This window comes from Talpa occidentalis, unplaced genomic scaffold (genome assembly GCF_014898055.3).
Source record: "Talpa occidentalis isolate TD23 unplaced genomic scaffold, MPIMG_talOcc4v2.1 talOcc4.6, whole genome shotgun sequence".
Lineage (NCBI taxonomy): Eukaryota > Metazoa > Chordata > Mammalia > Eulipotyphla > Talpidae > Talpa > Talpa occidentalis.
In genome coordinates, this window is record NW_023604972.1 from 34872445 (window position 1) to 34890777 (window position 18333).

Genomic DNA, 18333 nt, shown 5'->3' on the forward strand with positions numbered 1-18333 from the left:
TTCCATGAAAAGCTAGCATTTGCTGAGAGTGATCATTCATTAAGTGGAGATTTTGCCCAAGTGTTTATTTTATTGTTGCCTTGTTCCTGGATTCCCTTTCTCCCTTCTCATCTAGTACGAAGCCCCATGGTTGACTGTGGACAGTAGATATTTGAATCTTTATACAATCTCAAGACACAGAATTAATGATGGTGTTTTATAGGTTCCCTCTTTTATGAGATCAGAAACTGGGCTTCCAGTGAAGGTGTAATGAACTGTAGGCCATCTCAGTGAAGGAGGGGCTGCAGAGACAAGGGCCAGGCTGCTCTTGATTTTAATTTTGGTGTATGTAGATTTAACAGCAATTTGCTGAAACCATAAAATAATATCAGGGACCTGGAGACCTAAAGGAGTCATAATTAATTGAGTTTTTCAGGGCTTTTGGCGCTGTTTTCTAAACTCTTATAAATCATTTTCAAATCTATCTCAGTCTTATAAAGAGTCCTCAATATACTACTTTCTCGATAAGTTAAATGCCAATAAACTTCCAATTTTGTGTCCTTTTCTGTCAATTTTCCAGATATGTATCATGAGTTAAAATATAGTTTGTATGTATTCTATTCCACTCTTTTATTCATATTTATTGAGCATCTACTATTTGCCAAAACTGTGTATGCCCTTGGGATTTCACAGTGAATGACTGTTTATCCCTACTCTCAAGAAACTTACTTTTACTTGGGGGGGAAGTAAATATATAAATATGTATTTCTTACTAACTGAAATCATACCAGGTAGTGTTAAATACAATTAAAAGAGTATAAGGTAAAGGGAATGAAGGTCACAGAGGCTCTATTAAAGAGAAAGATTTTGGATGAGAACTAGATGATATGTAAGAAGAAGTCTCTTGATGAGCTGTGGGATTATAAAATCTAAGAGTCCTGAAACACAAACAAACTTGGATTATTTCAGGGACAGAAAAGAAAAGGCCAATTTGGCTGGCATGCAGTGTGGCAGGCAAGTGGAATAAAACACAATGTTAGATGGAAGAGTCTAAATTCATATGGTTCCTCAATTGCCACAGTAAGAAATTTGGATTTTTTTCTACTTTCTTACAGATCATTTGGAGAGTTATAAGAAGGAAGAATGACATATCTGATTCACATTTTAAAAGGCTATTCTGGTGACTGGATGAATAATGAGCTGGTGGTGAGTTGGGAGTAAGAGTAAATGTAGAGATCAGTTACATGGCCTTTGCCATTTTGTAGGTGAGAGATAATGGTAAATTGCTAGGATTATAGTAGTGAGCTATAAAAAGAGCTAGTTCAGAAAATGATTTGGGGTTGTTCTATGACATTTTCATGTCATTATATCATTTTCATGTTTTTAACTGTTTACCTTGAGATCATTTTAAATATTTCAGTACACTTTTTTGCTAATATGTCAAGTGACTGGTACATAAATGTGACCTCTTCTCTCTTCTCAACCCTCTTTCCTTTTCCATATTTCTGGACACTGTGAAAAGGGAGGTACATAACTTTAGTCCATTATTCTAATGAATCTTTTTTCAAAATTTATTTTGTTAAAGATAGTAGTTAAATTCCTGAACATGCAGAAATTGAATAGTGCACACTCATTTTCTTTTGAGTTTTTTCTTAAATCTTTGAATTTTTAAAACTACTACTAAAACTTACCTTTTCCAGGTATTTATTTTCCAGAAAGGTATGCTAGAGCTATAAACCCTGAAACTTGTAGAAATGAAAGCACTATTGATTTCTAAGTTCCTTTACATCTCAGAAAACCTTGGTCACTTTCCTATTGTTTGATAGTTATAAATCATGAGACTGGATTACATGTTTTTCTTAGACTAATCTTAGAGAGGATCTGGCAGACCAATATCCAAGTCACCAGAACTGGTAATGAAGTAGCAGTTACTTAATTTTTTTTTTTTTTAAATCTAAAGCAGAATTCTGGTAACACCAGATACAAGTACACTAGTAGATTTTGAGGCAAGTTTGACCCAGAGATTAATAAGAGCAAGAGTTTTCACTGTTACAATGCAAAGAGTGGCTGCAGAATATTTATTATATACTGCCAGGATCCTTAAAGGATGTATGGGAGGACTGGAAATGGATCTTCCTTCATCAAAAGCTATTAACTTCTTTTTTTTTTCATCTTGCATAAACCAAACATTTGCAGGCTTGTCTTTATATATTGGTTTGGTAATTTGTTGAAGGGTACAGTGAGAATGAATTGTGAAGTTTGAATGCAGATTAGTGGTGAGCACATCAGCTCCAGTCATAATTTTTGATTAGAGAAGGAAATGCAAAATTGAAAATTGTAGCTTTTATCTTTATAGATAAAGTGGGGGCTATATCAGTCTTTCACTCTGCCACACTCTTTTAATTAGCAAAATATCTTTTTTTTAAGATTTATTTACTTATGCATACAAGAGCTGGGGTATAGGCCAGACATGCGGGGTTGGGGGTGGTGATAGGATTCACCAGAGACAGAGTGGGGAGCAGAACAGGCAGACCAACCGAAAACACTGCTGAGGGGAGCAGCGAGCGAGACAGGAGAGGTCTGCCTCACTATGTGGGTTTCTCCCTGGCCAGCCAGGGATCGAACCCATGCTGCAGAGGCTGTGGACCACCCCATAGTGCGGTGTTCAACCCCCTGGGCCACTAGGGAGGCCCAGCAAAATGTCTTCTTAAAGTCTTTTTTCTCTTCTTTACCCTAATATATAAAATCTCCAAAAAGGCTATTATTTCTGTAAATTATAAAAATAAAATAAATATACTTGTAAATAAATGGTTTTTTTTTCAAAACGCATTCCTTTTAAGTTTAGAAGAAGCTTGTTACAAATACAGGAGAAGTAGAAACAAGAGAGGCATTTTAGCTAGTTTTGTTAATGGGCCAAAATGTTACCTCCTCAGAACTCCAGTTTCCTCAGAAGCAAAATATCTATAGTATTGGCCTTCCCTTTCTGTCAAGGCAATTCTGTGGATCAAATGAGGTAATGCTTGAGGAAGTTTGTGAATCATGTAGTACAATATCATAATTCTTAGGATTTGAGTCAGCACTCCTTTTCAGAATTAATTATATACACTGTCTCCTGAGGTCTTGTCACTGTTATGTGGATTTAGCTGATGTTAGTCGACAAAATGACACAGGCACTATGAATATAGACTTCAATTAGCATCATCAGTCCCTGATCAGGATAGTGACTCTGTTATTCTAATATACAACAGTTACAGCTGGAGTATGCAACACAGTTTGGTCCTGTAAGAATTACAAATATGAAATCTCCCTCAGTTAAATTTCCTGTTTTTTTTTTTCCCCCTTGGCAAATTTAGTATTCCGGGGAGATTAATTAAGATAGTTTAAATATTGTAATTAATATGTTGACACATTGATAATTAAGTTTCACTTAATATTTAAGCAATTAATATTTGTTAGGTATTTGGCAAATTTTATAAGTTCATTGTCTAAATTAATCCTTACAACAATTGTGTATTATTATGCCCATTGTAGTTAATAGAAATCTGAAACTTAGAATTATTAAGCAGTTTATCCAGGTAACAACGGTAAATGGTTCTAAAACACATGCATTGACATACTGACCTCCCAGGTTCATTTTTTTTTTATAAAAATATATAAATATTTCAATGGAAATTCAGCATTTTCAGAAATTAAAAAAATACACCCTTCAAGGAAGGAAAACATGATAGTTTTAGGCTTTTGTTTGAATCTGTGGTAACCAATTTCCTTCTTCCCTACAATCACTTGCAATAAATTGCTAAGTAATTTCATAAAATCTTTATATCATTATTTCTGTTCCATATGTCCAAGATAATTAAAGTTTATTGCTTTATCGTTTCCCCTATTACTGCTTATATTAGGGTTCACTAGAAATACAGAACAAAAAAAGATAAGACTGGTTACTCAGGTATTATTTCTGTGTTGTGGTCTAGAGACAGTAGTCTTTATTTCTTGGGAAACCTTGGTTTTTGATCTAACAGACTTTGACTGCTGTTCTATGTGGTCCCACCCACGTTATGAAATGGACGGCAGTTTGCTATTCTTAGCATGAGTAGATTGTCAGTGTTAAGCACCTCTAAAAAAAACTTTAGAGCAACACAAGAATACTATTTGCCCAACAACTGGTCATCACAGTCTAGCCAAACCAACACATAACATAACCATCACATTGATGAAACAAATTAACTCAATATCAGTGACTGGGAACTACACAAATTTACAATTTGATTACAGCTTGGAGGTCAGAAATCTCAAATGGTTCTCACTGGACTAAAACCAAGTTGCCGTCAGGAATGAGTTCCTTTTAAAGGCTCTGGGGAAAAAATCCATTTCCTTGCTTCACCCTCTCCCCCCAAGTTCTGGAAGATTCTTCTGTCTTTAAAGTAACCTATTCTTATTTTGCCATTTCTCTAGTTCTCTCTTTTCTACCTTCTTCTGTTTATAAGGGACATTGTGATTACATTGTGTTCACCTGGACAGTCCTGGCTAATTACCCCTTCTAAACATCAACAGATTAGCAGCCTTAATTTCATGTGTGATGTTAACTTCCCTTTGCCATGTATATTCCAAAGTTCTGGTGTTTAGGACATGTACATTGTGACGGGGAACATTCTTCTACCTACTTTGCTGGTTGATGATTGCGGTTATAAAAGCATATATTAAGTTTTGAGAACAAATCTTTTAGTCAGACCACCTGAGTTGGCAGTCCCAGCTCTTGTTCCTACTAATTGAGCTCAGCTGACAGGTGACTTCATTTAGCTCCATTTTTCTTGTCTAAAAATTGAACTTAGCAGTTAGTGAAGGCATTAAGTAAATGGATACTTGTAAAATACTTGGAAGAGTGATCAGCATATATGTTATTTTTTTGATTAAGGGTTTTAATTTTTCTTATAGAAAAAATAATGTAAGTTTGGTGAGATGAAAGCAGTAGTTATAATAATCTAGATTTATGTCTTAGATTTTCTTTTTGTAACCTAAAATAAAAATTCCCTTTTTTTTCTGTTTTAAATTCTCTTATAAATCTAGAGGCAGAATGACATTGCACATATTAAATATACTTATCTTTAAATAAAAGATGCTTCATGTATTTTATGACTGGTAATGGGAACAAATAGAAAGGTTAATAAGTATATTAAATGAGTATTTGAAGGAGGAGGTGCAAATTTTAGGAAAAGATATAACAGGATAGCCTTGGCTATTTTTAAGATTATATAGTATTATATTTAAATATTAAATTTTCTCATTAGAAAATCAAAAACAAAACTTGATGGAATTATAAAATATTCTTTTGGTATAGATTTGTAATTGTAATTTTTGCTGTTGGAAATGAGAAGTAACCTGCTAAATATTGCATATATAAGGAAGGAACTGGCAGCGCAACAGACAAATATGGAAGTAGCTAGTATGATATATCCTTTTTATATTGAATTTGAACATATTTACAGAACATTTTAGTATACTTTTTACATTTAAGATTTTTGATAGTGAGAACCATATTTAGACTCTTTTACATTTTTTCTGTCTTGACTCACACAATTCCTGCCCAAGAGCCAAAAAAAAAAAAAAAAAAAAGTGAATTTTGTACTAATACTGGTACAGATTTGGCAAAGGTAAATTTTAAACAAGTGCTGGTAAGATGATACATTAGATCATACATGAAATATGAAATAGAATGTTAAATTCTTAAGGCTCAAATAATGACCTTAGTTTCATCCTTACACTAGAGTTCTTATTAAGTGGCACTCTGACTTTGTAGATTGCTTTCCTGAGTACTTAGCTTAAAAATAGTGTGTACAAAATTTATAACAGATTTTGTAATGTTATTTTTATTTATGTTTTAGTACAATATTTTGATATTAACATATGGTCATAGACAAGGCAGCATTACTATGAAATATTTATGGAAACTTTATTTTTTGGATTCCTTTGTAAATTAAATGAAAAAATGCATGTGGAATTTTAACTGGTATAAACAATGTTAATAATTATTTTATTAGCTCAATACAAAATCATTATTATATGTGAATTTTCATTGTTTTAACAGACATCACTTTTAACTTTTTTTTTTTTTTTCAATTTAACAGATATTTGTTGAACGTATTCCAATAATTGTAGGTGTTGAGGACAGGTTAACAAAATAGAAATGCTTCTGCATCTGTGCATTTTTTTTATTCTGGTCTGTTTCCTTTCCCTTTTTGTCTACATGAAAATTCTTTCCCCATAATTTTATCACTGCATTCTTTTCATACTGGATTATGAAACAAATTAGAGGAGTAAAAATATATTTAGTATAATAAACTATTGTGTAAAAAGTTAATTTAGAATAGGATTAAATAGTTTACTGTGAAATGGGAAGAGATGGGGTAACTGAGTGGTTAAACAGTTATGAATTACTTGTACATTGCACGGAATATTTCCCTTTAAGAATACTAGAACCGGTTACATTGAAAAGTATAGCTTCCATGTAGAAAATTAGGAGCTCAGACTATAGGGAAACTAGGGCCTAGCCAGTTAATTTGTTTACCTACTCTTATATAAGTGGGGAAGCAGAGCCCTCAGCTGGGACTAGAGACCAGGTGTGCTTCATGCCAACAAATACTTAGTCTAAATAAAAGCTGACATCTTGGTTTGTAAGTTACTCGGTTTGTAAGTTACTCTCATGAGTGAGATGTTTCTTGTGTCTCTATGCTGTTAGTAGGCACTTTTGGGTGGAATTTGATGATGCTTTGGGACTCATAAAGGAATTTTTTCACCTTAGGATCATTATCTTGTACTGGAATTCACATGCAGGTAATAAAATAATCTTTTGTTTGCATCAATGGGAATTCTTGGAAATATACAATTTACATATAGGTTTCAAGTGAGCATCTAAATATTTGTGAATAGTATAGAAAAACTAACATTTATTTCTTGTTTAATTGTGGAGGAAAGAATTTACTGTTTTTTTAATATGAAATTTCATTTTAAATTTCCACAAGCGTGAAGTCATTTTCTGTAGTTAAAATATTGTAATTTTTCTCCTTAATTTTCACACACATAAATGTTTTGTCAGTTTCAAGAAAACATTTAATTTGTTAATTTGAAAAATACTAAATATTAAATGAGATCTTATAATGGGTATTTCTTGAGTTGTGAAAGAATGCATTAGCCATTATCTGAGTAGCTAAATATTTAGAGAGATAATCACTTCATTTAAATGTTTTCTGTGACACAGAATGAGATTCTTGGTCATTTGCTATGGTTTGTTATTTTTTTTCAATAGAGAAGGTATAATCATAACTATTCATTAGTTGATTTTTCAAATCATGATAAGATATAGAAATCAAGAAAATGTCAAGAAGCAACTATATTACTTTTAATAGTAACAAAGTAATTATTGTGACAAATTCCATGAATTTTTATCAAATATAAATTATTTGGAAAATTTAATTTTAGTTATGAATTGTTTTTACAATATCGTTGATCTTTTGCTAGCTAAATATTCTACTTTAAAAGGCATAAGTAGGCAAATAAAGAACTCAAAGTTTGATAGTGGGATGCTTCTAATTAAAAATTGTCTGCATTTTGGTATTGCCTGAGAATGGTACTTTTTGCCTAGACTGTATCTAATTCTGTATAGTAAACTGAAAATTCAAATGTGAATTTAAATTTAGCCTAAACAATGAGAAACATGTAAAGCAGAAATTTGAACAAATACAGCACATAAAATGTTTAATATGGTATTTGTGCTGAAGGTTATCCACTTTAAACAGAATGCTTTACAGATAAAGTAGCTTGTTTTGTTAGGCTCATGGCCAGTTTTTTTCAATGAGTTCTCTAAAATATTTAGTAGAGTTTCTCTGTGAGATTGATATTAATGAGGAACAGAGGCATAGTTATTAAAAATTTCCATTAAGCTATTTAGTTTTTGATTTGAAATTAAAACAACTAGTGTTGGAATGAGTATATATAATGATCTGAATTTAAGAATGGCGAGTGGGCAATTATACCAAAACAGTTACATTTGTGTTGGAAAATTTTAGATTTCCTTTCTTTTGGGGTGCTTTTTCTCAGATGCTTTGGGGTAAATTTTCAGCGCAGTATGTGTTGAGATTGAACCATGCAGCTCTCATTGATGCTAATGGGAATCTCTGGGCTAAAATTGCTCATGCTGTGCTCAAAATGTACCCCCTAATGTTTCAGAAGTTTTTCAGCTATCATAGATGCTAGAGTAGAGTTATTGTGACCCACAGTATAAATATATGGTTAGTTTTAAAAATATTAATTTGATGTATGGTGATATGACTTGTTTTATAAAGTTCAAATTGAATACACTACTTAATATTGAAAATAGTGATGTTCAGTAAACTAAACTGTACATTTCACTTCGAAGAACACAGAGATGTTATGCTTCAATTCGACTTCAATTTAACTCAGCTATGATTCTGAAAAGAACCACTCCAGCACAAAGTGAGAGCACCACATGGATACATTAACGTAATGCCATATGTAAGAAGTATTCTTAGAGCTCCCCTGTCCCCGCATTGTTCTTATATTTAATCTAAGTACTTCCAGTGCTTCAAAACATTCTAACTATTATAAGCTATGCATTTTGTTTAGCTTACGTTTTTCCTTTTCATTTTGCTAGTTTAGGCAAAGTACAGAAGTATATTCAATAAAGTGCACTCCTATATGTTTTTATTTTAGCATAAGCATGTTTCATCTTTACTGTTTTGCCACTGTAATTTTTTAAAGCTTAACTTACTGAAATTAGAACTTATTAAACAATAAGGTATCAGATATTTACTGTATATATGTTAGACCTTGTTTTGTTACAACTTGTGTTGTTTTTATAGATCTTGTGACTTTATGAATAGTATACAGAAATATTTTCATCAGTGAATAATGATGATGGAACATTCCTGATTGGCAGGTTCCACGTAAAAATTTTTGAAGGTTTTCTTTGATTGTTAGTATAACAATTTGTTCAAAGAAACTTTTATATTGGGAATTTCAAAAGAAATACAGGGAGGAAATGACACCCGAAATATATCTCTATTAAATGTGATAGAACATCTTAATAACATAGAACATCTCTAGAAATTAAGAAAAAGTAAATGGATAGTTTTAAATATTTTCACTTTAGTAAAAGAATCAGAATTATTCCACAGTAGGCCTAATTTATAGTGTAGTTTTCCCTATGCAAGGACACTTACTCTTTTTCTTTCATTCACTTTATCGATGTTATTGACTATTACTGTCTAGGATTAAAGAACTCTTAGATACTCCAACTGTGAAAAAGCACTTGGAATTAGAAATGATATATTTAATAATGAGGAAAACTAGTTTGAATGCATTAAATTCAAATGTGGCAGAATTACATTTAAAAAAGTATCTTTTAGTCAGGTGAAAATAGGAAGTCTGCAGTTTGGAGGAAAAATCAATGTAAGAGAAAGATTTTAAAGATTTTGAAGTCATGAGCATAGACAGAGATAGTTGAAACTCTTTTTGGTAGGATGGCCATTTTGATAATGTTAGTTCTTCTGATCCATGAGCAGGGGATGTTTTTCCATTTCTTTGTGTCTACTTTTATTTCTTTTAACAGTGTTTTATAGTTTTCTTTGTATAGGTCCTTTACTTCTTTTGTTAGGTTTGTTCCCAAGTATTTTATTTTTTTTTTGTTTCAATAATGAAAGGAATGGTTTTCTTGATTTCTTCCTCTTCAGATTTATTGTTTGTGTATAGGAAGGCTACTGATTTTTGTGTGTTGATTTTGTATCCTGCCACTTTACTAAACTGATTGGTTTAATTAGGTTCTATGGAGTTTTTGGGGTTCTTTATGTGTATTAACATATTGTCTGCAAATAGTGGTAGTTTGACTTCTTCCTTGCCTAATTGGATTCCTACCAAAAGCAATCTACAGATTCAATGCTATTCCAGTTAAAATTTCAATGTCATTTTTCAAAGAAATAGAAACAATATTGATGAAATTCATATGGAGCCACAAAAAACCCTGAATAGCCAAAACCCTCCTGGAAAAAAAGGGAATGGAGGCATCACTCTCCCAGATTTCAAACTATACTACAAAGCCATAATAATCAAAACTGCATGATATTGGAACCAGAACAGACACACGGACCTATGGAACCAAATAGAAAACCCAGAAATAAACCCAGAGATTTATGGTCAACTAATCTTTGACAAAGGAGCAAAGAATATGCACTGGAGCAAAGAAAGTGTGTTCAATAAATGGTGCTGGGAAAACTGGGTCGCTACATGCATAAGAATGAAACTTGACCACTACCTCACACCATGCACAAAAACCAACTCAAAATGGATTAAAGAACTAGACATAAGACCTGAAACTCTAGGGTTGGAGTAGATCACTAAGGAAAATTAAGTAGAAAAAGAGGTAAAAATAATCTGGAAAAATATTGCAAATGAAGAGAAAGAGATAACAAAATAATTTGAAGAGTTAAAAAGTGTAGAAATTGTAGCAAAGAAGAAACAATTTTAAGAAAATGAAGTGAGCAAGTGCTGCATGATGTTACTGGCATATAGTCTCAGAAATGGCAATTTAACTTATTTATGAATTTTAAAGGTATAAAATTTAAAGTGATAGAATTTTGCCTCTAAATTTTAAGGTGTGAATGGAAAATAAAGAAATAGCTGTTACTGTGAAGACTGTCAAAAATTACTTCAAGAAATTGGCAGGGGGAACAAGGAATCAAATACAATGGAGTTAAAAGAAGTTGTTTTGTTGTGTCTTTGGGTGGATGGACAAGATTTGCATACATTTATCACTGGGAAGATCTGTTAATTTGTAACTGAGACAGTGAAAAGAGACTATTAGTGTTTACTTATTATTACCATTTACAGACTGAAGGAATCAATCCTAGTCATTTTTATTTCCATCCTGTTTGGTGGATAGGCTAATATAATGTAGAAAGTTTAGGACTCTGAAGGATACACAGAGAAGATAAGTATTGTAACATTTGTTCCTGAGCTAATGTGATCCACTTATGCTTTCCATGTTATGGATCCTAACATAGAGGCTAAAACTTACAAGGCCTAAGTCAATTGCGTCATTACTTATTAAGGCGTATCTTCCCTGCAATGAAAGAGGAAAACAATCACTTTCTAAACAATTTTTATTTAGGCATGTATCCATAGCTAATTAATGTTTTAATTATCCGTAGATAATTGATGTTTTAATATGATAAGAAAGTAACAGCCATTACAAGATAAAATAGGAAATAGTGCATAAGATAATTATTTTTTTAACTTTAGTGTGATTTTTTTTAGATATATTAAAAATAGTCATCTAAGATTTAGATGGAACTTTATTTGTACATTTAATTTTTGTTTTTCTTTTGCATTTTCCTGATACAATTGCCCTTTTATACAAAGAGGGTCTTATTTGTGTTGAATTCTCCTGCTCCTCCTTCTGTCTTACTATATACTGTTCTTCATAACCCCTCAAGCTGAAAATTGATCTCCAGTCAATAGTGTGCAGTGGTTTGACTGGCTCTGTAATCAGCACCAATCTGTGAATGAAATTCTTCATGGGAGTCTTGATTACTATCTCTTAGTACTGACCTGGTTGAAAGAAAGAACTGTCAAGTTGCCTGAAATTTGGATGCCTTGGATGTTTGCCATAAGGAATTCTTTGCTCACCAAAAGAGCTAAATTGAGCAGGGATGTAGGGCTGGTGTTTATTGATATCTTTTTACCCCTTCCCTTCTGAACAGCTAGAGGACAGGATGCAAATTTAAATACTTCACGCTTAGAATTTAAGTAAAATACCTCTATTCTGTCTTTCTGATGTGACTTCAAATATCTATATGCAAGAGAACATTTTATAACTGGACAAGTCAGACATTTATCTGGGTAATAGAAACACAAAGACGTCTTTGGCAATATTTATATCATTGCTTCTACCTGCTCTTGCAAACTGATAGCAAGATCAGAGTTGATTTCCGACCCCCCCCACCCCCATAAGGATTAAATTATCCTTTGTTTGAAATGAGAAGTCAATCCTTTGATGTTTTACTGAAACTTTTCTTCCTCTTGCTCTGTTCTTTTTTAGGTATCTATTCTAACTTGTTTTAAAATGTAGAAATTTTATTTTTTCTGGATTTATAGGGAAATGTTCAATAAAAAGTTAACAGTACAGAAAATTATAGAAAAGAATAAGATAGCCTATCTTATTCAAAATACATTTTGTTAAATTTAGAGCACCAAGTGTCTCCTTGTGTGCGTGCTGAATTTATGTATTGTAAACTGCTTTTCTTTATTGAAGAGTATGTCATAATAGTTTTCAAGACAATAAATAGGACTGTGTTCTTTTTTTTTTTTCTGACTATGTAGGGTTCATATATTTAACTGCTTTTCTATTGGTGGGCACATGGAGATATTTCTAATTTTCTTTTTTTTTTAAGATTTATTTATGCATATAAGAGCTGGGGTATAGACCAGAAGGGGGGGGGGAGCAGCACAGGTGGATTGACTAAAATACACTGCTGAGAGAACATCAGGCTAGCCAGGAGAGGTCGGCTGTGCCATGCAGGTCACCTCCCTGTCTGGGGATTGAACTCTTGCTACTGATAGATTCATAGTGCTGAGACTTAACCTCTTGAACCACCAGGGAGGCCCCTTATTTCTAAGTTTCTTATCACAAATAAGGCAGAGTAATAGTTGTCATACAGGTATTATCTGATGTCAGGAGAGAGTGATACAAGGTGTGTTAGTAGTGCATAGACATACCTCAGAGAAGTATATTCAGTAGAGTTGGGTTTCCTTTAGGGTTATGGAATCAGGAAATTAATTGGGGTCACTTTGGGGCATATTTTGTTGTTTTTAATTTCTCTTTGCTATCTGCTGGTATTCTTTGTATGTGCATATAAGGTTGAAAATGACTACTCCTATGAGTCCTCAAAATTTAAAATTGATTTAGATTTTCATTTTTATTTCCAAATTCCAAAAAGAGAGCATTGTGTCAACATAAGTTAGGTGAATCCTGCTGTTCTGCTCAGTTAGGTTCCAGAGGACTGGTATTATAGACTGCACACTCAGCAAAGTCTTTGGAGATAGTAAATGTGTGGGTTTTCGAAAGAGACAGTGTGATGATAGAGAGAATACTTTTGTATGTATTTTTTGTGCTTATTTTGTTTAAACTGTAGAAAAGCATAAGTAAAATTTCAAGATGGGAAGTAAATGTAAATGTTGTTCTATAACATACTCCACTTACATTTCAGTAAAATTTATTTAAATATGAAGGTATACATATTTTTCATATTTTTTTTCTTTTGTTTAATTTTTCCATGGCTTTTCCCCCCTTGATTTTGGAGGTTTTTTGTTAGTATTTGAATTATTAGTGACTTGTCCATCACTGATTTAAATTATTTTTCCACTGAGCCTCCTCTGGTGGCGCAGCGGTTGAGCACTGAGTTGTGAAGCTGCCCGCTGCCTCTGCAGCACCAGTTCGATCCCTGGCTGCCAGGTGAGGGTCCCACATGGCGTGCAGACCTTTCCTGCTGCCCACTGCTCCCCTCAGCAGTATATTTCGTCAGTCTGTCTGTTCTGCTCTTTGCTCTGGCTCTGGTGAATTCTCTCACCCTCCTGCGGTTCTGACTGTACCCAGTGCTAGTATAAATAAATGAATAAATCTTAAAAATAAATAAATAAGCAAATAAATACTTTATCTAAAAAAAATATTTTTTCCGCTTGGACTTTCTACCTTGCTAATTATGATTCTGATATAGACATAAAATGTTTTTAATTAGTCATTAAGCATCATGGAATTTTGGGTTTGAGAAATCCATTACTAAGTTTAGCTGTAGATGATAGTTTCTAACATTGTTAGTTATACATTGCTAGCATGGTTATAAAAAGGACATAATTATTTGCAGAGTATTGTCTTTTCTTAACTGAATACATGTATTTTAATTTAAAATCAGATTTACTTTCTTGCTTTGGGAAACTAAGAGCATGAACTTTGAAGCACTTACCTGTTTCTTTAATAAAAATGTTGGGCACATTCATTCTTCTATAGAAGTGGATAAATCTCTTAGGTATTGTGGTTTCATTTCATCTGATGTAAAACAAGGTGGTTGGAGCTATAATTTCTACAAATGTGTATTGGGCATCTATAATTTATCAAGCCATATACATTTGCTCTTTATTTATTCATCATTTCAATCCTGTAAGATGGGTATGGTTGCCTGAATTTTGTATATGGGTAATCTGAGATATGACCTAAGCTTTCTTATTATGCCAATAGTATATAATAGAATTAAAAGCAAATTGGTTCTGTCAGAATTTAAAACCTGTCATTTTTCTGTTTTTGTAATATATTACAATGGATTAGACCCTGTGCTCTAAAAACTTGGTATTTGATTGGAAAAAGGATGTATTTAGTGGCTGTTTGCCATCTGACAGTGATTATTTTATCACCCCTGGGATACTTAGATATTTTAAGATGTTTTTAATTTAATTTTTGGAATAGAAGAACGGGGTTATAGGCCAGCGGTGTGGGGGTGAGAGGATTCACTAGAGACAGAATGGGGAGCAGAACAGCCAGATCTACTGAAAAAACTGCTAAAAGAAGCAGCGGGCTAGACAGGAGAGGTCTGCTGTGCCATGTGGTTTAGCTCCCTGGCCAGGATAAAACTCAGTCCACAGCAGTGATAGAGCTGAAACTTAACCCCCAGACCACCAGGAAGGTCCTTCAGTTTTCTTATTGACTGGGAGTTGCCACTAATATTTAGTGATTGGGATACAGGACTGGTATATATTTTTGTAATGTCTACTTCAATTCCCTTGAAAAAATGCTTATTTCTACATCTGCCATTGACATCCCCATTGAGAAATAACTGTTTTCATTGTGAGATTTATAAGGTAGGGAACTTTCTTCATGTTATATTATTATTGCCCAACGCGTGTGCACACACACACACACACATTCTCTCTCTCTCTCTTTTAGTTTGGTCTCTTATTACATGTAATGGAACTTCTTAGATTCAGAGTCACAAATAGGAGCTTACATAAAAAAATGAATGATTATTACTACCATTTACCACCCAACCTAGGCTCTAAATATTTGGCACATTTGTTTGTCAAGAGAATACTGTGTGGTGGTATAGGTTGCCCCATGATCTGGTGTTTCCCCTGTCAGAATACTTTACCAATTACTTCATTTTCACATATACATTCTATTAATGGTGAACTAACAAAAGAATCCTGCTTTCATGTTACTCTCTTAAGTCATGATCTTTGCTTTCCCATTTCTCATTGCCTCAATAGATGCGACACATTTTTCCTGTCAGTTCAGGCATGTTCTCCTCCACAAGTCTTCCCTGCAGTGAGAAGTTTGGGGTAAGTTCCTTCTCTGCAGTCTGTTGATAGAATAGCCTATTCATTTGCTTTTAAGGTGCTTACCTCCATATTGTGTTTCCCTAAATGTAAGGGATTGTATGTATTATAATAGATACAGGATTATATGATGGAGTTTTTTCTAGAATTGGACTGCAATGAATGATTGAAGTATTCTTTCCATATATGAAACTTTGCATAAATTGAAATGTTATGAAGTGAAGAGTTATGGTTCATTTCAATAGAAAAAAATTTGAACATCCCCATACCCCAAAACACTACCATATCTTACCAGCCATACACAAGTCTAAAGTAACACCAACATATAATAAAAGCAGGAATGATGTGATGATGCCTATCCTGTATAAAAGAGTTGCTGGGGAAGGAGTTATGAGGAGCTGCTCTCGCTGCCCGAGGCGTTCTGATTGTGCACTGCCTCCAGAAGGGCTGTTGAAAAAAAAATGCTCAGTGCTATTTTTTGCTTTACTTACTGTTGTAAAAGCAGAAATCCTTTCCAAATTTCTTTTTGCTGCTTGCAAACAGACACTAACGTAGGCCTTTTGTGAAAGCAAATTGGCATAATGGTAGCTTTCAGAAGGAGGGGAATACTGTATACCACTAAGGTAGGAACCTGAGAGCAGTGTGAAGTAGGCTGTTCTTGCAGCAGTTCATACTATTCAAACGTTAAATAATGTTTTGGCATTCTAGTCATTTAAAGTCCTCTTATATGCTCTCATCACAAGATACATTTATATAGTTTTATATCTGTAATGGATTTCCAAACTATCATCAGGATTGGCAGTACACACATATTTACCATATTAATAAAACTAAATTTTTCTTAAAAGTCACTTTTTGAAAAGTCTTAGTTTCAAAAAATATTTAAAAAAATATTTTAACACTTTGATTTAGGTAGAAAATGATCATATCTGCTTTAGGAGTATCAACTAATTCCTCTTCTCCTGAATAGGAGAGGACATTTGGAAATTTATTAGTGACTTCTATTTGGTCCACCCTTATAAATAGACTTAAAAGCAAAATATATCTTGATTAAATTCTGAAAAGAAAAGGTTTAGTGAACCTGTGTCACTATTAAGAATGCAAATATTTGAAAAGCGAAAGTACACTTATTAATGGAATTCTGGAATAATTATTCTGGTTTAAAGAAGGCTCAAATTTATTATCAACTATTTACCTCAATTTTTCAATTGTGCTGCAAATATTTCTAAAATATTTAGCATATTAATAAGAGGGTATTATAGAAATGATATGCCCAAATGATAGTATGTTATCGTGCCTGAGGATTATTTTTTTAAAAAATGTTCCTAATTGTAAATGTGGACTATTAATGAAATTATGCATTTACCTTCTGAGCCCAGGACTTGCTCTGGGTAAAATTGTTTTAAGATTAATGATGTGTAATGCATTTTCTTGTCACCTTTTTCTTAAAAACTACATACAATAAAAGAAACTTTAACTTAGTTGGGCTTTCTTGATAATTAGGGTTTTAATGTGTCTGAATTATATAATTTCTCTTGCTGAGCAGTGTTAACATCTGAAATGAAAAATGGAAACATTAGTTCAAATAGGTTAATACTTAAAGGTTGACATAAACTTATCACTTAAATTAGTGACATTTCCTATTATGTCATATAGGATTTCTTTTTTTTTTTTTTTTTTAAATTTTATATATTTTTACATAATTTTTCATTTTTGCACAATGCATGCATTTTCTTTTTTTTTTGGGAAGATAAGTTTCTTTTATTTTTTTTAATAATAAATTTTATTTTATATTCCCCATACAATTGCAACCCCCCTTTCTGATCCTAATCCCTCCCCTCCCGCCACACACCCCCCCCAAAAGTGTCTCTGTTTCATAGTTTTTTGTTGATTCTGATTTTCACTTTCTTATAGTTATTCATTTTCCTGATCCCTTATTTAAGTTTTCTAGATTCCTGCTATGAGTGAGACCATCCTGTATTTTTCTTTTTCTTTTTGGCTTATTTCGCTGAGCATGATCCCTTCCAGTGCCATCCATGTTGCTGCAAATTGCATGTGCTTATCTTTTTTGAATGCTGAGTAATATTCCATGGTGTATATGTACCACATCTTCTTGATCCAGTCATCTATTTTTGGGCATTTGGGTTGTTTCCAAAGCTTAGCTATTGTAAACAGTGCTGCTATAAACATAGGGGTGCAGGTGTTCTTTGGAATTGATGTTTCTGTGTCCTTTGGGTAAATACCTAGGAGTGGAATTGCTGGATCATATGGAAGCTCTATGTTAAGTAGGTCCAGAAATCTCCACACAGCTCTCCATAGTGGTTGGACCAGTTTGCACTCCAACCAACAGTGCAGAAGAGTTCCTTTTTCTCCACACCCTCGCCAACATTTGTTGTTGCTAGTTTTTTTTAACATGTGCCATTCTCACTGGTGTAAGATGGTATCTCATGGTAGTTTTGATTTGCATTTCCCTGATTACAAGTGATGTTGAACATTTTTTCATATGCCTGTTGGCCATTTGCATTTCCTCTTTTTTTTTTTTTAAGATTTATTTGTTTGTTTGTTTGTTTATACATACAAGCACTGGGTACAGTCAGAAGCACTGGAGGGTGAGAGAATTCACCAGAGCCAGAGCGGGGAACAGAGCAGGCAGAAGGACCGAAGTACACTGCTGAGGGGAGCAGCGGGCGGCAGGAGAGGTCTGCACGCCATGTGGGACCCTCCTCTGGTGGCCGGGGAGCAGCCGGGGATCGAACCGGCACTGCAGAGGCTGCGGGCAGCTTCGCAACCCAGCACTCAACCACTGCGCCACTGCGGAGGCCCTGCATTTCCTCTTCAGAGAAGTTTCTTTTTAGCTCTTCTGCCCATTTTTTGACTGGATTATTTTCTTTGTTGTTGTTGAGTCTCGTCAGCTCTTTGCAGATTTTTCTGATCAGTCCTTTATCATTAGTGTTGGGTGCAAAA

The 18333-nt window shown here is 33.5% G+C and overlaps 1 protein-coding gene across 19 annotated transcripts in view; it reads left to right on the forward strand.

Moving 5' to 3' along the window:
* ADGRL3 (adhesion G protein-coupled receptor L3) overlaps nt 1-18333 on the forward strand; it is a 766591-nt gene that overhangs the window by 111884 nt on the left and 636374 nt on the right. For 13 of the 19 annotated variants that reach the window (XM_054688025.1, XM_054688026.1, XM_054688014.1 and 10 more), the window contains one exon: nt 1095-1185. The exons of 2 other annotated variants lie outside the window; for them this stretch is intronic. The gene's annotated coding sequence lies outside the window, so the exon portion shown is untranslated. Of the gene's footprint in view, nt 1-1094; nt 1186-15300; nt 15373-18333 lie in introns of all 19 variants that reach the window. 4 more of the 19 variants (XM_054688008.1, XM_054688009.1, XM_054688011.1 and 1 more) reach the window with 2 other exon arrangements.